Below are 23,232 nucleotides of genomic sequence, written 5' to 3'. Positions count from 1 at the left end.
CAAAAAATACATAGTTAAATGCAGTCAAATCATGGTGTCGTTACAAAAAAAAAAGCATGTTGAAGGAGATTGTACTCCAAAGTTCAATCAAGGGTCAAGATAACTAATTTCCTTAGATTTCCATATTGGAAAAGATAATCCAAGTTTTGGGGCTAGATATCATTAGTGTCGAGTTTGTGCAGATTGACCAAATGGATAATGGTTAGATTTTTCTACATGGAACTGAAAGACATTGTTTGAGGGTTTGATGAAAAAGATTTGTTTTTGAGCATGCAGATTGATGTATCTTTGAATGGGATGCAGGAGCTCGGTGACAAACTATTTGTCAAAGTACAAGAGGAATGAGTTATTTTTAATTGCCTTAAATTTTCTATGTGTTGAGTTTCTCCTCAATATAGAAGTTGTTGTGAAGGTCCTCCAAGAATGAATAGGGAATGAAATTGAAGAAGTATAGGAATCTCCAAGGTAAGTTTATAAAGTTGCTATTGAATTTTAATATATTAGAATGTGCAAAGCAAAGTTCTGCAACAAAGATTTGTGCATAGAGTCGTTGCCTAGATTTGACAGTAAGGTAAAGATAGGATTGTGGTTATGATAAACCCATCTAATGATAATACAAGGAAAATTTGGAATGTGTTTGGTCATTAATAGGCTTGAGTTTTCAGAATTGTGTATAGAAACTAGCATGTAGGAAGTCTCCAATTTTGACAACTTGATAGTACTAATTTCATTCAACTTCTTTGACAACATTTTTGAGCAACTATTTTAATTGTATTTTCAAAATTAATAGTTCAGAGTTTAGCTATTCAAATTATTTAAATAATCTTAAGTATAGAATTATAAAGAGTCTTTAACAATTCAAAATGATAATTTTTACTTCTAAAAATCTCTACTGTATTTACTTACCGTTGTTCATTTTTGGCAGATTACCTACTTAAGTTTTCACTATGATGCATGAATAAGTAGACATTTGAAGCTATAGTTTTGCCACATTTCAAGCCTTGTGAACTACTTTTGTATCATTTGCAGTAACAAGAAAATCTCTTCTTTCATTTGTTTCCATTGGGGGATCCAATGGAGGTGAATTGTGTAAATTGATTTCTGTTGCCACTTGCAATAAACTTTCCTCACTCATTTCATCCATGGAAAACTGGATCTCACTCCCATCTGCTGTAATTGAATCAACTTCAATTGGAATAGCTGACATTGGAAGATCTCTTGAGTGAGGTTGTGGAAGCCTGTCTGAATCCATCACCTCATAGCAGGCTTCACATAGATCAAAATCTGGGCAAACATTAAAATGCCAACGCTGCCTAAGAATGGGAATAGTTGAGAAACCATCACAACAATACTGAATAGATGAAGTATTGGTATCTTCTTCAATAATCCCCTGGCCACTGCCTCCAGTGGCAACACTTGTGTTTGAAGGAACTGGCAAAGATCTATTATTTCTATCACATCATATGTTGCCAACATTGTCTTCTTTAGGAAGGGAACCTGAAGCAACTTGGAAGACATGGCCAAGCTGGAAGAGAACAAAAAATAAATAATTTTAGGCATTTGCAAATGCAATTATCCCAAAAGAGTCAATTTTCCCTAAAGAAAATACAAACTAAGCATATTTGAATATCAAAGAAAAAAATTGGAGGATGTCTAAACTGCCTCATAAGGAGCAAATAGAAGCCTTTTTAGTAATGCAACAACAAGTGCAACAGTAGAGCATGTGAGCGTTCACTGTTACTATCATCATCATCTTCTTTGTCCATACTAGCCAGTTCACCATCTGATGTACCATCTTCATCTTCATCTACTGATGTGGCATCACACTCCATTGCAGTAGATTGAGCTTCCTGATTGATTGGATTAACTAGTGCATCTATGTTCTTGTTAGTAACATTTGACTTCAACTTACAGATAGCAAATCCACTGCTACAACTAGTATTTGACCATGGTTTTTCTGTGGACTTTTCCAAAACATGTTTGTTAGCACCACATGCAACCAACATAGATATCAAGAAGCCAAAAATAAACTTCAATCCTTCAACTTGAATTTCGCAAGTAGATAGCTTGACCATTATATTAATTGCACCCTTGACAACATGCTTTATGGCAGGCTCACCATTTGCCAGCTGAACTAAGAAATTGAAGTAGGCTTTTGCACTCGAAATATCAAATGACACAAATGCTTTCCCTAGACTGATAAGCATTGCATCTAGAAAATGATCAAGAAGCTCTCTAGATTTTAAATGAGATTATGGTAACAAAAAGGCATTTATGAAAGCAATTGCTAAGTCCCTTACTGAATTGGCAATTCCATGTGTTGATGCAATACCTGATGATGAAATAATGGTATATCCTAACAACCTTTTCTCCAACCATCCAGCCAAAGTAGGCAAATCCATCAATAAATTTTTTTGTTGCAAATCCTGCTTTATGTTGAAATAACTAGGATTGTCAGTCAAAAAGTTGACGAAAAGCTACAACACCTTTACATTTACTAATTCACTATGGCATCCATCCAAAAAATCAACAAGAGCTAAAAGGTTGCCATGTTCTCCCATAAAATTTCTTAACTTCAACTCGTTCAACATATTTGATTCCCTAGCATGACCCAAATAATATTTAAGCACATCAAGCTTATTTGGATCCACCCTAAGACATTCCATTGTATCATCTGCATTTGTGATTACATTCTCTTGTACAACTAAGTATATATCCTTCGAGTTCATTTCACTTACCAAACCTTCCATATGCTTGATTACAAATAAATCAGCATAGATGCGCCTCTCTTCATTTTTTGGAATCAAATAATTTAGGAATGCCTCACATTTATCGTATATACCCTCAAATCGTCTATCAAACTTCATGATCATTGTAACATTGATCAAATCATTTAAAACTTCTAACTCCATGCTAGCCTTACCTAATGCATCCCTTGTCCTGAGAAATTCTTCAACTGTATCCAAAATACCTTCCACCGAAAGGATAGCTGATACTAATACCACACTCCCTAACCGTGTGATGGGAAACCATGCAATAAAGATCTTAAGAAAAATTTATTGAAATTCCCTGTATTTTCTTGATTCACAAGTCTTGCTAAACTTGACACTATTACATATATAGATTTAATCAGTTCAAACCTAGCTCCAAGCTTCTCTAGGAGTTCTTCCTCCTTTGAATTATCCAATCCTAATTTAAGGAGTAAATTTATAGAAAATTGTGTATCATTTTTACACTGTTTACCATCAAGAACAACAAGTGCAGCATCTTGTACTGCCTCAACATACATGCTTAAAATGGATGTTAAAATGTTCAGCACCAAACTTGTTTGCCCTTCCTCCAGTATATGAGAAATAAACTGCTCGGATAGTGTGAGAAATGCAGTATCCTTATATGTCTATTCCATTCAAGGCGTATCATCCGTTGAAACATCCCGCCTCCCCAGGGACACTTTCCACAAGCCTGCTTCAAGTAATGTTATGACTAGAGATAGCCATGCTCCATGCCTCAAAAAAACCCAACCCTTCTCATTCAAATTTCCCTATTTATGCACCATTTGCTGAGTAGAAAGTACTTGCAAAAGGAAACTTTTTAGCTAGGATAGCTCTCCACAATGTGCCAAATTAATGTTATTGCGCAAAATTTTGCTATAATGTATGAAGCATTCAGTTCCCAGCAACTTGCCCTCAGATTCAGCTTTCCAAGGTAGAACACTGACTGCCTCAAATCCAACATCACATAAAGTGCTCTAGCCAAGAATAAAATAGTACCTTTCTAATATAAGCTTCTCTACTTGGGAAGGTGTCTTACCCTGCCAAGCTTCCAAAATGCATGAAATCATAGAATACAGATCAGGCCAATCCAAACCCAAATCTTTAAGTACATTGTATTCTATGATACTTGAATTACAAATCCCACTGACATCAATAAGTTGAAAAGAGAGATCATCCATTCCTTGCTCTCCTAAGATCCCCTCATTCAAATTTATAACATTTTGTACTGTGTTGCATAAAAATGTAACTAAAGGAAAACACATTAAGCAACTAATGCACATTCCTACATTATCATGCAAAACCTCAAAATATGAATGAAGACATGTAACATAAAGACAATATGAAATTACAATGACTCAAACTACTAATGCAAACCTCATGAAATCATCAAGTGTAGATGATTTCATTGTTGTGGGATGTGGTTGCTCACAAATCCAACAACATAACAATGAGGTAGATAGTAGATTGTTGAAAATGAGGAGAGGGCTCTCCTTTTATAGGAAAATGGATGGCTGAGATTGAATGCAAGATGGATGGCTAGGATCTCTCAGGATCAATGAGGTGTCAATGAGGTGGAAGAGAAGTAGACTCCACATGGATTAGGGTTTTGACCATTCAAAGGGGGCAATATGCTCACACATGTGTGAGCAACCTTTGATGGGGACATGATCAATGAGGTGTGAGAAGCATGGCTTCTCACAGATGTGTGAGACAACTTGATTCTCATGCAAGAGGACAAGTGTGCAAGAGGTGTGAGAAGGCATGGCTTCTCACACATGTGTGAGACACCTTGACTCTCATGCAAGAGGACAAGTGTGCAAGGGACATGCAAGACATGAGAGATGAGGAAAGTGTGAACATCTCTCACACATGTGTGAGGATTCCTCGCACATGTGTGAGAACACACTTAGGATTAAGAGGTGATTAGCTAGGATGATTAAGAAAAGAAAGCATGATTAAGGAAGTGGGTAGGTTTAGCAAGGTGGGTTAGGTAGGCTAGTGAGGTTAGGTGAGGGTTAAATGTAGGAGCCATCTGCTCAAATAGGATTAAATGTAATATTTAATTCCTAATGGGATTAGGCAAGGAATTAATTAAGTAAATGACAGTACTTAATTAAAGGGGATGGGGTTAGATGCAAGGGGAATAGGTTAGGATTTAGATAAACCTTAGTTTATTTAAATCAAGGTAAGCCAAATGTAATTAAATAAATGTAAAATTTATTTAATTAAGGTAGGGGAATTAAATAAATATTAAATATTTATTTAATTGGTCAGGAAATGGGTTTTGGACAAATTTTGGTGTCTACATGTACTACATGGTAAACCCATGATTCTAGTCCTAGATGTCCCACACCCTTGAATAGATGAAGATCTTCTCCCTATGAACCCTGCCTCAACTTATTCCTCATTTGCAACATCAGCCAGGATGGAAAGGTAGTGAAATAATGAATCATGTGCCGAATGACTATCATTAGTCGAGAAACTAACAAAGACCAACAAGCCAATTGTGTATTGTTAAATTTTGCTAGAGGACTACTCACATTACTTAAAGCCAAAAATTTAATCTTCACCATCTTAGTTTTTTCACATGCACTTGATAATTGATATACCATGAGTAGAATTTCCAAGTGAAATAGATATAGCAAGCTTGCAGAGACTTCTCATACATTCAAGCATCTTGTGTGTAAACCTTTTACTTTCTCCACAATAAAATCAACATGACCCTTATAGATTTTTAGTCTTAGTGGATCCTCACCGAAACTGGACCTTTTAGATGCCCTGATAGTAAATAGCAGTAGAGAGTAAACATTGGGTCAGTTTTAGAGAAATTCTCATCAGCTACAACATATTGTTGTAGGTTATTTGCAAGCGGTTGCATGCTATTGTTAATTAATGTAGCCTAGCATGTTTTGTCAATAAGAATCTAGTAGTTTCAGTGTGGTGAGTTCTTTATAAACTTTTTTTTTGTAGAACTAGCTGGATGATTGCATTCGTTAGAGAATTTACACAATATTATCAGTTTATGGAATTAAAATTTAAATATAAAGGGAAAGACATGGTGCCTAAAGGCATTTTTGATTAATCAGTATGAGTGGTCACTCCTAGGGGATGGAGAGGACTCTCCACAAGGGACAAATTTGTTAGGAATAAGGTGTCTCAGCCTTGTATAATTCCTATTCTTATTATTTGTTTTGTAAAATGTATTTCTTGCAAATAATGTTGATGTGTTGACATCTTGAATTGTGTGTAAGGAGATCATGACTAAAACGGTTATGACGGATTCCTATGATACGTAAGAGCTATGTTAGGAAGATTCAATGAGAGGTGAAGACATGTGGCAACTAAGATATTTGAGTATTGTACACTTCAAAAAAAATTTGGGTTCCTATTTTCTCAGAGAATGGTAAAACCCCAATACGGCTTACCTTTTGGGAGTAGCCCTAAAGTGAAGCGCATGTTATAAGCATTTTTAGGGTCGCGAAGAGATGCGATGTGAAAAAAGGTGTATTGTTGGTACTGCGAGTAGCTACTGGAGTCTTCTGTTGTTGGTGTTGAACTTGCATTGAAAGTGTATTGTAACCTCATGTTGAAGATAATACATTGTGTAGGTTCTGAAGTGGTAGGATTGTTTTACTGAAAGGTTTTTCCCCATCGGCAAATCCTTGTGTTATGTGTTCCTTTCTCTATCTATTTTCTGTATGCATGTTTGGCTGCAATATTGTTGTTTAAATGATATTGAATCTATAAGTGTGGAAGATTTTAATAGGATTTTCATCATACTTTCCTTATGAGATTAGTGTAGGAAGCTATTTCCGCACCTGAGTTTCCTTACAAAATTGCATAGGTAACTAACTGCTCCCTAGTAAAAGGCATGCCTACTACGTAAACTTCATTTGTCATAATAACATTCATATAATATTGGATAGCCATAATGTACTATTTAGTAATTTATCTCTAGGATTACTATTGGATAGGGTATTTTAATGCATCATAGAGTTGGAAATAGGTTCTAAGCTTGTCATGAATGTCCTTTACTACCATCCATAGATGTATAGAGAAGAAAAGGAAAACATTACAAAGCAATTGCTGGAGATGGATCACATCAGGCCAAGTTCTAGCTCTTTTGAATCATATGTGGTGCTTCTAAAGAGAAAAGATGGTATGTGAGATGTGCATAGACCACAGAACCTTGAGCGGGAAAATCATCAAGAATAGGTATTTGTCTACCATCAAGAATAGGTATCTGTCTCTCACAATGAATGGCTTATCAATGAGTTGCATGGAGCAATCTATTTTTTAAAGATTGATCTCAAGTTAGGATATCGTTAAATCCATGTGTGCAATGAGGATGTGCACAAGACAACATTTAGATTCTGTTTTGGGTACTATGCATTTTGGTCATGGCTTATGGCCGATAAATGCTCTAACGACTTTCTTGTCATGTACCCATTGCCAATCAATAATCAAGTAATATTTCTTTTTTTGATGATATATTGATTTACACATAACATAGCAATACCATCTAAAGCATTTAAATATAGCTCTTGGATATTTTTAAAGAAGTGGGCTAGTGCTACGTTGGGGTTATAAATTTTCTCTACTTGTGCCTTGTTATTAGTGCTCAAAGTTTTTAGGTGGATCAATAAAAAATCCAAACCATTTTGGATTGGCCTCTTAATAATTGAATTGACATGCTGAAGGGGATGCTTTGGCCTTTATAGTTAATGTAGGAGGTTTGTTAGGATTTTACTCTCAACCAAAATCTCCCATAACTAATATGATTACAAAGTGAAAATTCTCATGGGAGTGACATTTCCCAAGAGGTCTTCAAGAAGCTCAAAGAGGTAACGAATTCATTATCATGCATAATGAGAAAGAAAAAAAGACAAAAACTAGTGCTTCACTAATAAAAAAGTGTTTATAGAGAAAGAAGAAGAGAACATACCCAAGATCTGGTGTTGCTCTTGAGAATGGTGATGTTAACTTCAAAGGCTTCAGATAAAACAACTCATCTTCTTAACTGATAACTCTTTGTGTGTGATATCTTCTTACCTACTGCCAATGAACATGACATTGTAAGAAGACTTTGAACAAAGATAATATTCCATGAATATCACCATGTGTTTCTACACATTTCTAAGTTTCCACATATCAATATTATCTCTTGTATCAAAATTTATATGGACCATAACTATTTAATTAGTTTTAAATTTGGATGTTGTTTGTGAAAAGAGGATTTAATATAATACATAATTGTGCACTAATTCCATGTTTCCCATAAATTCTGTGCTACACATAATAACAGTTTTTAAAGACAGTAATAAGGAGGTTCTGAAGCTACTTGTGAGGGTTTAATAGACATTATATAGAGAGGGATTAACAAAAAAGACTATATTAAGAGGGATTGGACTTAAAAACAGAAAAAGAAGCATTTATATCTCTAAATTATCAGAGGATTGAACAAAGCCCATATAATTTTGGAGCTTTTGAGACAGAGTTCTAAACATATAAAAGTCAATATCCCCAATTCCATTAGCAGATCTATGCACAAATATAAATTCTTTCCAAACAAAGTAGATTTTGAGCTTCCTCTATGACAGAGATAGATCATAGAATCACAGTTTCCAATACTTTGGTGGGTTTGAATAAGCTTGATCTCTGCACCAAACTCAAAAATCCATAAATGTTGTGATGAAAGAAATCAAATTGCTTTGCATGTAGATTAAATTTTCTTGAAAGTTGTGGAATGCCCTTTCAACAAATCCATTTTGCCTATATCATGCAAATCTGCTATACACATTCCCTGCAAGCTGTATTAAGACCAGTTTTCCACATTTTGCACTTCAGCAAACTGTGAATGCGAACAAGATTGAAAAAAAGCTAAGTGGAAATAGGATGAACGGGAACTGCAACTTGATAAATGGAAAATAAATAAAAAGTTTGGTTGGACAAGAAAGGTCTAGATGTAAAAGAAAACTAATCAAGTGCTCCTCAATCAAACTAGTCACACTGAAAGAACTTGCAAATAAGATATTAGTAACCACAATTCAACAATTCCTTTTGAGCAATCATTTTTCATCATTGAGTCATTTTATTTTTAAAAATGGGTATGTCCAGGTCAAGATATTGACATATCAAGATGGAATATTCCCTTTTCATTTAACAAGCACTTATAAGACTAGGAATGTTAGCCAATCCATCTAAGCATATGGGTATTAAGGGTCGAGATATGTGTAGCAGTAGTCATGAACATTGCTTTTTGTTTGCATTTTTTCTACATTTGATACTTTTCTTATAGGTGGACATGTCTATCACAAACATCCAACATGTCTATCCTTAGACTTCATGGCAAAAACGCTACAAACAACACAAAAAAAAAAAGGACATGAACCATCCAAACATCTCTAATAGCTTGTGGATATCCCAAAGATGCATAAGTGCATGACTTGTGAAAACCAAAAAGATAAGACTAGCTTGTATAACAAGCGAATAACCAAAATGATTTTATGTCTGTGTTATGTTTGACAATGATAATGATATTTGGATTCAAGTATGAGGAAATTTGTATCAATCAATTCATTAAATATGATTTGAATACAAAGAAGATTTTAAGAGATTCAAGAGCATAATTATAAGCCAAATTTGTGGAAGACCTAAATCAGGCCTAAGTGAATAGACATGTGAAGGCTTATTTTGAATATGACGAGCAGATCTTAGGCAAAACTTTTATGAAGGTATATTCCAAGTTTAGAGCATTTATTGAAAAAAACTATTTCAAATCTTAGTGGATTGTTCATAAGTACAAGGCAGATTTGTTGAAGACCTTGAAGGATATCTAAGGCAAATCTACCTACATTATAAACACATTGCATTTCAAAGGTCAATTCCTTCTGCATTGCAGGATTTGAGGTTGGTGTCTCTTGCTAATTGAGCCTACAAATTTGTTTGAAGTTATATACATACATACATATATGTGTGTGTGTGTGTACATATACACACAATTGACCTACAAGGATTTCCATGCTAAATAGTATATGCATCTTGTCTTCTTTTGTTAGACATCAACTATGTGAATGCTTTCTACATTGCTTTCAGTTGACTAAATATATATAATAAAATATGCAGGTTTCTATGCCAAACTAACTCCAATGTGGACAAATATCTAATAATTGGGATTTAAACTAAGCAAGAACTATATGTTCAAGGAATCAAAAGATGACTGCAATGAGACTATTACAAGAGAAAAAACTTCAGTCTCATTAAAAAGAATTGGGATGTGTGTTTGAAGACTTAACAAATTTGAGCTTCACTTGGTTTCAAGAATACTATAATATTCTCTACTTAACAAGACCAACCACGTGAAGGTGGAAGCTCATCTAGCCTCACCCCCCTCCCCCTAACATCAATCTAAAGTACCCATTATCATCTAATTACATACTTCATTCATTCATTCATCCATTTATGAACTATAACATTCAATCAATACAATCACATAACATTCATTAATATGATATAAAATTCATTAATACACAATACTAATCAAAACTTCATTAACACATAACAATATTCATTAACATAAAATAAAAATCTTTATTAATACGCATCATTCATACATAATTACTTAAAATAAAGTTCTTTCATTATCCAACAAGGTTTATCAAAGAAGATTTTTAAAACATCATTTCTTTTTTTGTTTTTCTGAGCTCTCTTAAGAAAAGTGCTCATAGGGACATCCATATCTGCTTCATTCTCATCCTCTTTTGGCATGTGTAATGTCAAATTATGATGGCTCCTTCTCTTTGGAGGAGTAGGAGGTTGTTGCACTAAAGGGGGCTCTGTTGCAAGAATAAGTGAATGCGATAAATTGACATACTCTTTTTCTTTTTCTAACTATTACAAGTTTGTAATTAAGTACGAGTACAACATAAAATGCATTTTTCTTACCTGACAATGCCACATCATGTACATTAACATTTTGATCTGCCACCGCGTCAACATGTTGAACACTTGGAACATGGTCCACTCCTTCAGCATGATGTTCAACATGCTTTGAAATATTCAAAAAAAGGATACACGTCAAATTCCAAATGAAGATGTTAAATTGTATTCATAATTGCATAATTAATTTCCAATAGCAAATTAATACCTCCACCACGATAATGCACATCATGGCCTTCATCAGGAGCAGGTTCTGTGGTAGGATATGAAGGCTGCAGTAAAATGTTATGCACATTGTTATGTAGTCAATTTACATTTAAAACTAATACCAAAAAAGAATCTTCGCAACTATTTAATTTCTTTTACTTTTCATCTGACCAATTTACCTGTGAGATATCATTTGGTGCACTGGATTCTTGGGCAAGGCTTACAGATTCTTCACGTAGGCATGCAACCACAACTTTATAACCTTCCTTCAAGGCAATTTTTCTATCTTCATCTGTGACCTCGACATTGAAATTTGTGCCCTATGTTTTTTGCTTGATAACGTCAGTTTTCCATGTATGGTTTCATTAAACAAAACTATTTGCAACATTATATTAAAAAAAAAAACTAAATTCATTGCTCTACTTACAAGTCGAGACTGCAGATTCATATAGCCACCAGAGCCAAGTTTGTTTTGGCCAACCTTTTCTATTCTTGCTTTTGTAGCCACAGATGTGTCCTACAATCTATGAACAATTTCAAACATCTTAGATTATATATTTACAAATATCAATAATTAGTGCATGATTACAATGTACTTAATACTATAATGACATACCTATTTTTGCCCTGTGCTGCTTCATTATCTCTATCTTCACATAGCCTTTTCTCCTTTGCATCTTCTATTATTTCATTTCACTCCATCAATGGAATCATAGGAGGATGGTCATACTTTGGGTTATCCTTAAGACCCCTTCTATATTGATCCCTCACAGTCTTTATATGCTTTGCTGCTCTTTTCAGAAGTAGGCCAGTGTCAAAAATGTTTTTCCCAAATTTCTCCTCAATGGATGCAATCAGCTGATTTTTTAATTCCACAGCTTGTAAATTCCACCTTTTTAAAAACAAATGGATTGTTAGATCAATAACTTTAATATATTACACTAAATGGAAGAAAAGAAAAATTATGTAGCAATGATATGAAACTACGTACCTTTTACGTATGGTGGGTCCAAACAGTCTCAATGTCATATGAAAAAGATGTTCAAAGAAAGCATTATTACCTTCAAAAACATAAGGATTTATCAGTCCAAAATGAGTAATGTAAAAGTAAACTAAATTTACACTTTAAACAATATCAATTTTAAAGCACCTGGAAGCTTTCATTCTCTTAATGGAAACATAGTTTTCTTATTTAGCAACAATGTCCCTTCATATGAACTAGTACTAATCACATGAACGGCTCCAAGAAATGGATTAGCTTCAGTAGTACTGCTCTATCAACTGAAACATCATAACAATTAAATGACAATTTTAGTACTGCTCTTTGTTGGTCTACCTCCCTACCTATGTCCATGTCTCTCAATGTGTGGCTATATATATATATATATATATATATATATATATATATATATATATATATATATATATATATATATATATATATATATATATATGTATATATATGTATGTATGTATGTATGTATGTATGTATGTATGTATGGTGTGTGTATGCATGTGTTTGTGTGTATGCAAGCTTATGTAGACATCATTTAAGCACTAATACGCTACTTCGTTGTTCATCAACTTGTAGAAAGACATTCCAAAATATAGCAAAACAAGGTTTTACCAGTTCTACTGGGCATAGACGATGATGTTTGCATGGTCCTTGTTGTGAGAAATGTCAACAAAAAAAAAGGTAAGTGTTATAATGTTGATCAAAACAAACAAAGTGTTACTTACACGAAGGTACTGTGAAACAACCCTGACCATGTTCAGCATGTGATGTCGCAATTGGCACATATGTCTAAACAAGAACACATAAAATTAGAGATCATGATCCATAAGATACTATAAAATATTAATATCTATTGAACTTCTATTACTGCTTTAGTCAAATTATTGCTTACTTTCAAAGATTGGATTCTACGGTCCAATTCTATTCTTAGTGCCTCTTTCTCCTCACTTCTGTCACCCTTGATGATAATTTGAACAAGCTCATCAATGTATCTTTGTGTAATTTTTTGGGTGATGAATATAGGGTTAGTAATAAGGCCAATGTCATGTAGATATGATGCTCGTATTTCAGATTGCATTTGATCAGTGATCATTGTAACTTTTTCCTATCATTTGTCACATCAAATATTCGTATACTTTCATCAAAATAACTACAAAGCAATAAAGAAAAGAACATAATAATAGGACATTTGTTCTATATTAACATTAAAATTTATAATAATTAATGTTTACCTCTACTAAAGGTGTCTGAGATGGTGCATCCATATCGCCCTGTGAAAAAAATTAGTAAGTCTTAAAAATCAGCAGCGAAATTAAAGTAACTCACTTACCAAAAAAAATATTAATAATAAAGTAGATTGTATATGTAAATCATTTGTATTAAGTTAAAAATTTAGCGTAACTAATGTTTATATCTAAAAAAATATTTGACATGTTCTACTTAATGTTTATATGTGCACATATGGTTTGGAAAGAAATATTTGGTCATACAAGACCTCATCATAGTTGACATTGATCGTACCTAAAGATTTCATTGATCATCATGATCTTCATCCATGTCATCATCATCATCATCATCATCATCATCACCATCATTGTACTTGTCACTTTGATCATCGTTGTCACCACCACCATCTTCATCACCATCATCGTCCTCTTGATCACTATCATCATCATGACCATCATCACCATGATGATGATCATCATCAGCATCATCATCATCATCATCATCATCACTATCGTTAGCATGACCAAAATCATCACCATCGTCTTCTTCTTCATCACTGGGTAACTGTCGTTCCTGATAATCATTTACTTCCTCTTGTGCTTCTTCAATATCTTCTTCTTCAATCACATTATACTTTACCGACCTTCCTCTTGCGTCATGTCTAACAACAAATGACCAACCTGGTTTGTCTGGAACACCAAAGTAAAACACTTGCTTGTATTGACTTGGAAGAACATAGGGCTCATCTCAGACTGGCTCAAATGACCTTGTATTAATCATAGTAAATCCACTGTCGTGTTCAATAACAATCCTATCAGGATCATGTTGATTCAGTTGTAACCTAAACCATTTGACGACAAATAGAACTATTTTGAATGAATTAAAGTCGCACTCAAGTATATCATCCAAAATGCCATAGTATTGATTTTTAGATTGTTGAGGATGTATGTCAGTTCTAGATGAAATATTGGTGACCACGAAGACAACACTTATCCTGGAATCACATGTTTTCTTTGTTTCATCTAACTTTTTTGTGTGAAATTTATAGCCACGGTAGTACATAGCTTTGTGGTGTTTTACCTGCAATTATTCAAACATGTCAAGAATCTTCTCATTGCTCTGTGAGTTGATATTAAACTTATGTCTCATGATTAGTAATCTTATGCATACCTTTGTATCTCTTAAGCCATATATTAGATCAAGTACCATTGGGGTAACATTGGGATCTCCATTACGATGAGCTTCTCTAACCAATGATGCAACACCATCCCATGTTAATGAGCGACCATTTTCTTGAGACTATTCAATCCACATTGTCATCCAATCAAGATTATTTGCAATATACAAGTGTAGTGCATCCCACTCACGACCAACTATAAAGAAGACAATTACACCGGTTAGAAACAACTTATATATATTGATGATGGATAATAATTGTTAAATTACAAAAAAAAACTTATAACTACCTCTCACCCTCCTCAATCTACCTTTCCCCGTTAGGTACTCCCCTTTGAATTTGTCATTACAGTTGGGATCCCAAATGCGATCTACATGGATACCTGCTGCAAACTTTGGAAGATATTCAATGATATACACCATGGTCTGGTATATCATATATCCCTCTATCATAGAACCCTCAGGATGTGCTCTTTTTCAAACCAAGCTCTTCATAAATTTTAAGTGCCTCTCAACCATCCACATTGATCTAGCTTGTACAAGTCCACACAATTCAATCTCCGCAACTTGATGTATGAGGTAGTGTTCTTGAGCATTGAAAAACATTGGAGGTAAACACTTTTGCATTTCACACATAAACTGTGGAATTTTTCTCTTCCAATATTTTATATCTTTTTTATCAATTTCTTTAGATAATAACTACCTAAAAGAGATTCAACATGCAAAAACACATAGAGGAGATTTCAAATAAAATTATACAATAAATTTCAGATAAAAAGCTACAAATTTAAGAAAAAACACTCTTCTAACCTCATGTATTTTTCAAGATCATATATAACTTGTTTAATACTATTGTCAAACAGTTGTGGAAGGGATAGAGATAGGACGAATTGCAATCATTAAAAAATGATCATTTCAATATATTATTAAATAATGCAACTAGTACTACATTCAATCTTACAAATATACTGTAAATAGAAAACATGACTTACCTTGAGGAAGGTATGTCAATCATGTGTCTTCAACCTTGGCCCAAAATCACCTTTCTTTGATAGAAGAGTGCTTATATTTGCAGCAAATCCTATTAGAAATTTTGTTTTTTTTATGACTTTTTTTAATGCATCACTTTGTTGCTCCGTTAATAACCAAGGAAGGGCACTTGTATTTATGCGATCTTCATTCCTATTTGATTCAATGAAAACTTTTGGTGCATGATTAGATTCATGAATGTTAGTACAAATTTTAGAAATTTGTTCTCTATCATGCCTTCCATCCAACATTTTCCATAGTGTCTCTGTTACATTCTTTCCAATATGCATAGCATCAAACAAATGCGCAATTGGGAGATCCTTGTAGTATGGTAACCTACTAAATTGAGTAGGATAACTTTTCATTCCTCTAGGAAGTTGGTCATTGATCCCTTGATGACCTTCATGAGCATAAGTTACAGCATTAGTAAATATAAGACAATATCGAAATACAAATTGTAAACTTTGGACGACAAATTGGACATTACCCCGATGATTTAGTCGATCGTATTCCAACTTCCATAAATGAGGTGTCATTCTTCATGGCCTTGATGATGTCTCTTCTTTCCCATTGAAAAGATGTTTTTCAATAATTCAATACCTATGATTATTGTGGAGAAAGTGTCTAAACTCATCGAACACCTACTTTCCTAAACTTCTCGAATGACGACATTTCATCTTCGGACCACAAACTGGACATGCAAATTTTTCCTTTGTCTAAAGACCTAAAAGATCATGTATAATTATCATGTTCAACTTAAGCATTCGATAGTAATGTGTAAGCACTATAACAGACCAAAAATATGTGATCTTAACAATATAACATACCGCAAAAATGAGTTAGCCCAGGGGCATCATGTATTGTCCATACAAGCATTGCATGGAATTGAAATTGTCGATGTCCTATCAATTTAGAGATGTCATACATAGTGATGCCATTCCATAACTCCAAAAACTCATCAATTAGGGGCTCAATATACACGTTCATATCTTTAACTTGGTATTTACCTAACAATTGAATGAACATAAACATTACGTAGTTATTATAACCATTTTCATGGACTATTTATAAATTAATTTAGATAACTATAAAATAAAAAAATACCTGGCACAATCATTGACAACATTATGTGCTCCCTCTTTATGGACATCCAAGGAGGAATGTTATTATTAATAACAAAAATAGGCCATATTGAGTAAACAGATCTCATATCTCCATATGGATCGACACCGTCCGCTTCCAATAAAAGTTTCAGATTACGAGGTTCTTCTTTAAAGTGTGACCATGTTTCTTCTATCTTTTTAAATGCAGAACCATCGGCAGGAATTCACATAATGTCATCCTAAATTCTATTGCATGCATGATAATCCATAAATTGTGCCAAGCTAGCACACCTGAATAACCGTTCAAGACGTGGAATAATGGGAATGTACCGAAGAACCTTGTGAGGCACTTTTTTTTTTATTTGATCTGACCGATATCTACTAACATGACAATCAGGACATTTTGCTGCAAATTCATGTTGTTTATGATATAAAATGTGATCATTGGGACATGCATGTATTGTTTGATACTTCATTCCAATCTGATCCATAATGTTAGATAATTCTCAGTACGAATGAGGCAAAATGTTTGATGGTGGTAACAAAAACTCACTAATCAACCTACAACAACAACTATGCATTGTTAATATAATGAATAGTAATTGTATGCTAACATTGAAGACGACAAAAATGACATACCTTACCATACGTGACATTGCTACATTGGATATACTATTCATAACCTTTAAGTTCACCAACAACACTATAGCCGACAATAGAATTGTTTGGGAGCTTTAGTATAAGGGCTCGCGTGCCTTCTCAAGTAAAGGTGCGTATATCAAGACCATCTTCATCATTATTATCAGATTCACTAATACCATCATTGTGATCCTCTTCATCACTTGCCCCAATACCATCTTCTTCAATCATGTCCTCTGGCACATTACCATCTTCTTCCATGGGAGTGTTATCCTCAGCTTGGATATTCACACCTCCATGTTCCTCCAGTAGGAAATCCACATTCAGCAATGGACGAAAATCGTGGCCCCCTTCAACATGACCATATTGCCTACAATGACTCTGGGCTGTTGTGATTAGAATTCTTCGATTCTTTAAACCCTTACACTTTTTGCAAGGACAATAACATTTATCAGGTTTTCTTCAGAATTGAGCCCACAATGCAGCCATTGTCTCATTATTTTCTTCTGGGTTCATATTGTTAGGCGTAGTCTTTCTTCACAGGAAAATATACCTACAAATAAATTGGACATGTTGTGATTAATGTTTATATTTTCACATATGGTTTTTGTTAATTAATGTTTTCAAATGTAACTAAAATGATTACAAACATATCAAAAAGGACATTCACAGGGTCTTATTACATCAACTATTCTAACATGGTCATGTTGGTTATCTTGAGACCTTAATGTCTTCTCATGCCTTCAACCTTGACCTTGATGCTCCTGCATCATTATCCCAAGGATCAAGGAAAGTTGAATCATCATGGAATTGAGTAGGAAGACTTTCTAGGAAGTTGCAATACTTCAACCTTGTAAGTGTCACGTCAATGCAATGGGTACTAAACAAACAATTTAAGTTGATGGGAAATGGTTGTTATGAATTCAAATTGTAAGCATCATCTCAATGCATTAGGTATTAAACAAACAATTCAAGCTGATGAGTATGGGTTTTTATGAACCACAACTCATGAAATATGCATTAAGTCCATACCTGTTGTTTACAATGAGTATGGGTTTTTTTCTAAGAACATACCTGCTATTTACAGTCAGTAAGTTTCTATATCCTTTAAGAAATTTGAAGCAATGAGCCAAAGTCACACGGTTGAAGATGATCATTGTCATCTCAAAGTGCCATCGTTTAATAAATTGTTGCATTGAAATATAATCTAGAAAGGGCCTTTCCACATAGTATGTTGGCACTATTTGGCAATCATCGATCATGTGGTTATTGCAAAGAGGCTAAGGACCAAACATGGAATCATGGAGATAGTGCACAGATGTACAAATAAAATTTGTTGCTCTTTAGCTACTAATCTTGCTTTGTGCTTGTCAATTAAAACATTATTTTTAATCTTGATCTTAATACTTTTTATAATCAATGGCATTCTTTCCAATGTCTATTTCTCGACTCAACACATTTTTTCATTTTTCTTTCCTTCTTGCTTCATCTTCAATACTTGGTTCACAAGCGCTTATGGTGTTCTTCTTGCTAAGATTATGAAGTGGACAATGACTTTCAATCTAGATAATCAAATGTTTGGCTCAACTTTTTTGGGTAAGTGTGATGACATGTAGTGCACTATAAATTTTCTCTTCAATGAAAGGATTAACACCTCTAATTTTCAAATGGCAATCAACCAGAACTAGCTGACAATCTAATCTTAAAAATACATTTTATGCCAAATTCCAATAATAGTTAACAACATTTAGCTATTGGAAAATGGCAAGATTATGTCTTATTTCATATATGCAATAAAATGGGCAAGAAATGTGGAAGAAAGTTAAGTTTTTGGCCACCAAAACATGAGTAAAATTGTATAAACTGAATGTATTTTTAAAAATAAAGTCAATTCCCTTTAAAAGAAATATTTTGCTGCTGAAGATATTTCAAGTTCAGCAACTCTTTAATCACAGGATCCATAGTAGTTGGAAGCTTTGACCTGTCTATCAGCTGTGGCTTGGCCTGCAGCAACAAAAAATTTATTAGTATATGCATTTCAACATTTAAAAAATACATCAAGAAATTCAAGTTAGTTCTAGTCTGTAAATTAACTGGCATTTGTTTCTTCTTTAACATATTCAACAATCAAGTACAAGGTTTTTTTGTTTGGACTCTGCCCGGATGAGCATTCCCTTACAATCAAATTTACTTACTTTGGCATTGTAGTTTGCATCAAGGAGAATATTTGATGATTTCAAATCACAATGAATGATAGATGGATCACAGTGCTCGTGCAAATGCTTCAGTGCTCTATAATATTTAGGGCATAATGACTTTAGATTCTATTGCCCTGTCTTTATTTTTACAAAAGAAAAACACGGAGAATCTGCTCTTGGCTCAAATCATTATCACTATTGGCTCAAACCATTTTCACTAAAACTAAATGAATAGGCATTAGAAAAGAGATAAAATAATGCCAAAACAAAGGATGGTCTATTTAGAAGTTTTAACAGCCCATAACCACTTTAGGAGGCTTATTAAACCTATTTAGAATTGAAAGTGAATAAAAATGGGACAAGGTTAGGAATTGAAAGAGAATAATAAATGGGTATAGAATCTCACTTGAAAACAAATATAACTAAAGATTTAATGTGATGAAGAAGACTGGAAAAGAAAATACCAATGAATAGAGCATATCAAGATGTAATGATCGTGTGGACAATAGAAACATCTACCAATTTAAGCTCTGAAGCCATGGGAGTTGGCGCAAAACCCACAATCATCCATATCACAATTTTGAATCAATGAGAACCTGCAGCATCAAATTATGTTCTTGGCAGCAGCAACTGAAGATTTTGTGCATGGCCACACATCTGTTGAAGTGCCACGACTCTACAATATTTTTATTCTACATCAACAAAGTGTAAAATGGACTTAAAAGTACAAAGTTATTTTTGAACAAGTTATAATATGAAAAAAATAAATACAAAAATTACAAATATAACTACAAGAAAATAAAAATAAAATAGAATAAAGAAAAAATTGAACATTCCAACCATTCGTTAAAGTAATTGATGCAAAGTGATTGAAATGCATTCAGACAACCAATGCATTTAAAGATTTATTGGCTACAGACCATTATCAGATTGAAATCAAACTATATATATTTCCAAGTCTGTCTTTAACACCTATATTATGTGCAACATTTCATATATTGATTCCTAGCCAAGACTTTTTTTAATTTTAAATTCATAATTCTTTTTCTTTTTTCCATATACTGATTATAAATCACAATTTTATGCAGAACATTTATGACAAAATTTTACAGAAACAAAATTCTAAAATATATTAATGATAGATAAATCTAAACTAAAAAATAACCCTTTACCTACAAGATTTGAACAGAAATAAAAAAAAGTCCAAATTGATCAACATCAAAAACACGTGAATAAAAGAGATATACCAAGTACAGAGGAAAATTGATCTATGAAAAGTGATGACATTTTTGATAAGGTTTTGGGCTAATGAGATTATTGGTTGAAATTTATCAAAACCGAAATGCTACTGAGATAATTGCTGGAAATGTTTTTAAAAGATCTTTGGTTCTATTATTGTATTTAGAAATAGGATTTTTAATTTGGGCTAAAATTTAATTTCATATTTTCTTAAATTGTGAGCTCCTATAGCTGCCAATTTATGTGCACTGAAAAGAAGAGGAAATACAGTTGAGAACAATCAAAGAGGCCTTTGATTGACCATTTCTATTTGAATTTAGTGTTTCATTGCAATATTCTTTGCACAATGCTGAAAACAAAGACTGATAATAATCCAACTATTTCATTGCAATGTCCTTTGTGTCAAACGTAGCTAGTATTGAAAGGTGGTGAATGAAAATGCACATACCTAAAATGGAGGTTTCCATGATCAATTGAATTGGGAAGAACATGCATGCTCTCAAGCATTGAATATTTTCCATCTGCTCCTAAAGTGTGTGGGCAATAACCAAATTCCTCACAAGCCAGAAAGATCTGCATGATATGAGAGAAAGATCACTGGTTTTGTAAGCATCAAGATCATGATTTGAGTCATAAGCTGAGAAAGGAGAAAGCCGAATTCCCATACACTCTGCACCTATTTTATCAACAACTGTTTACACAACTTCAAGAGAAAATCTTATTTAATTGTAGAACAGTTGATGTAATAAGTGTAATGGGATAGTAACAAAGTTATTTTTGGCCAAGTTGGAAATGCTTCAGTGTCTTTTGGTGTGCAGTGTTAACTATTGGCTCCTTTGGGGGGGTTTAGCTAATCTAGAAGAAATATAGGATCAATGATGGTGATTCCCTGTATTAAGTTGCACACAAGATCCTCCAAGTTGGAAATGCTTCAATGTCTTTTGGTGTGTAGTGTTAACTAGTGGTTCCATTGGGGGGGTTAGATAATCTTGAAAAAATATAGGATCAATGATGGTTATTCCCTGTATTAAGTTGCACACAGGATCCTCCAATTTTCAATTGATTGATTGCAACAAATAAAATATTGCTCTTTCTATGTATTCAAATAAGGAATTTAGTTGAACCAACCAAGAAATGTATTCAAGAAACACTTGTGTCCTACTTCAAATTCCAGGAGAACTCAACCAATGATGTTCCCGCTTTAGTAGATAGCCCCTTCCACATCCTCCCTTGCCTCTCTAATTAAGTGAATAGTCGCAAAAGTTTCCTATCATGAGAAATGGAGCCATGGGGATTACATTACTGCCTTAAAATTCAATAATAAACTAGGTGTTCCAACTATTCATATATGTGCTATTGATACAAATTTTGAAATGGTCCTTACTATCAAGATAATTTGAATGGAGATTGGATGTGAACATTGATTATGAAGAAAACACTTGCCCAAATCAACCCAAAGCAGCAACCTAATAAGGCACAATAAGCTTGTCTCCCAAAGAGGAATAATAGTTAAGGAAATGAAAGGCTTAACTGATTTGATAGCATTGTGGAAGCATTCAGGCCTATTCAAGCTTCTTATAAATAATCAACTCTGAGCTATTCAAGAAGACAGTATTGTGGAAGATATCAAACTTAAACACCTAAACAAGTCAACCAAAGCCATTCAGAACTGATTTGATACCAAAGAAAAGAGAATCAAAGAATTACCTTGCATGAAACTCCAACTAAATGCTTTTCGTACCAAATACCAATGCTGCAGAACTGTAAAATAAATAACTAGATGTAAAATAAAATAAATAACATCAACATTGGAAACTATGGTTGCATTAAATAAAAGGTAATCTATTCCATACAACATACATTTCTTGAAATATGAAAAAATTGTTCAACTAAACTAAATGTCTTTAACTTGTATGCACTCCATACTAATAAAAAATGTGGTTTGAGGTTCTTGAAAGGGCCAATGTTTAGATTCAGTATGTTACAAGATACTCATTAATGCTGCTTAGGATTGATAACGCTATATGGAATGGTGTGCAAAATGTTTGGTAAAATCATTATTATCTACCTAATGGAGACCATTGAACATGTAAAATCAACAATTTCTTGAGTACTTTGATTTTTATAATACCACATAAAATGTATGGTTAGCTTATATTCTACTAAAATCTTGCAACTATGTCAAGTTGAAAACAAATACATGCTCAAAAGAAACTATATTTCATATTGGAAAATAGAACATGCTTTCAAGTTAGTAAATGTCAATAAACCTCCCTGGCTAAGGGTCTGATCTCTCTTGGCAGGATAGATTGAGGTGCCTAGTTCTTGTAAGGGACTTGATTTCCTCCTCATGAACCCTTACATGTATACTTTAATGGAGGTTGGTAGTACTTTTGGATGAGTGTCAATAATCTTTGTTTTCAAGTTAAGCTTTGAGCTCATTATTTGGGGAGTATATCCCTCTGACGTGTGTATTTCATTGGTCATTAAGGTTGTCAAAAATATTCACTCAATTTCAAGAGTGACCTTTGTTATGTTAATACATGTTGTGCTGACTAGTTTTATTATTTTAATTGTTGGCTAAGGTATTTTATCAGATGACTATACATTTTTAAATGCAATGGTTAGGTTTTAATTGAAAACTATTCGTCCTTAAAATGGTACTAATGCTATCAATAAAAGGGCAC

The sequence above is a fragment of the Cupressus sempervirens genome, chromosome 5, assembly GCF_028749045.1.
Source record: "Cupressus sempervirens isolate cs-2001-9-10 chromosome 5, ASM2874904v1, whole genome shotgun sequence".
Taxonomy (NCBI): domain Eukaryota; kingdom Viridiplantae; phylum Streptophyta; class Pinopsida; order Cupressales; family Cupressaceae; genus Cupressus; species Cupressus sempervirens.
The sequence above is the reverse complement of the archived record's forward strand: the minus strand, read 5'-3'. Positions refer to the sequence as shown.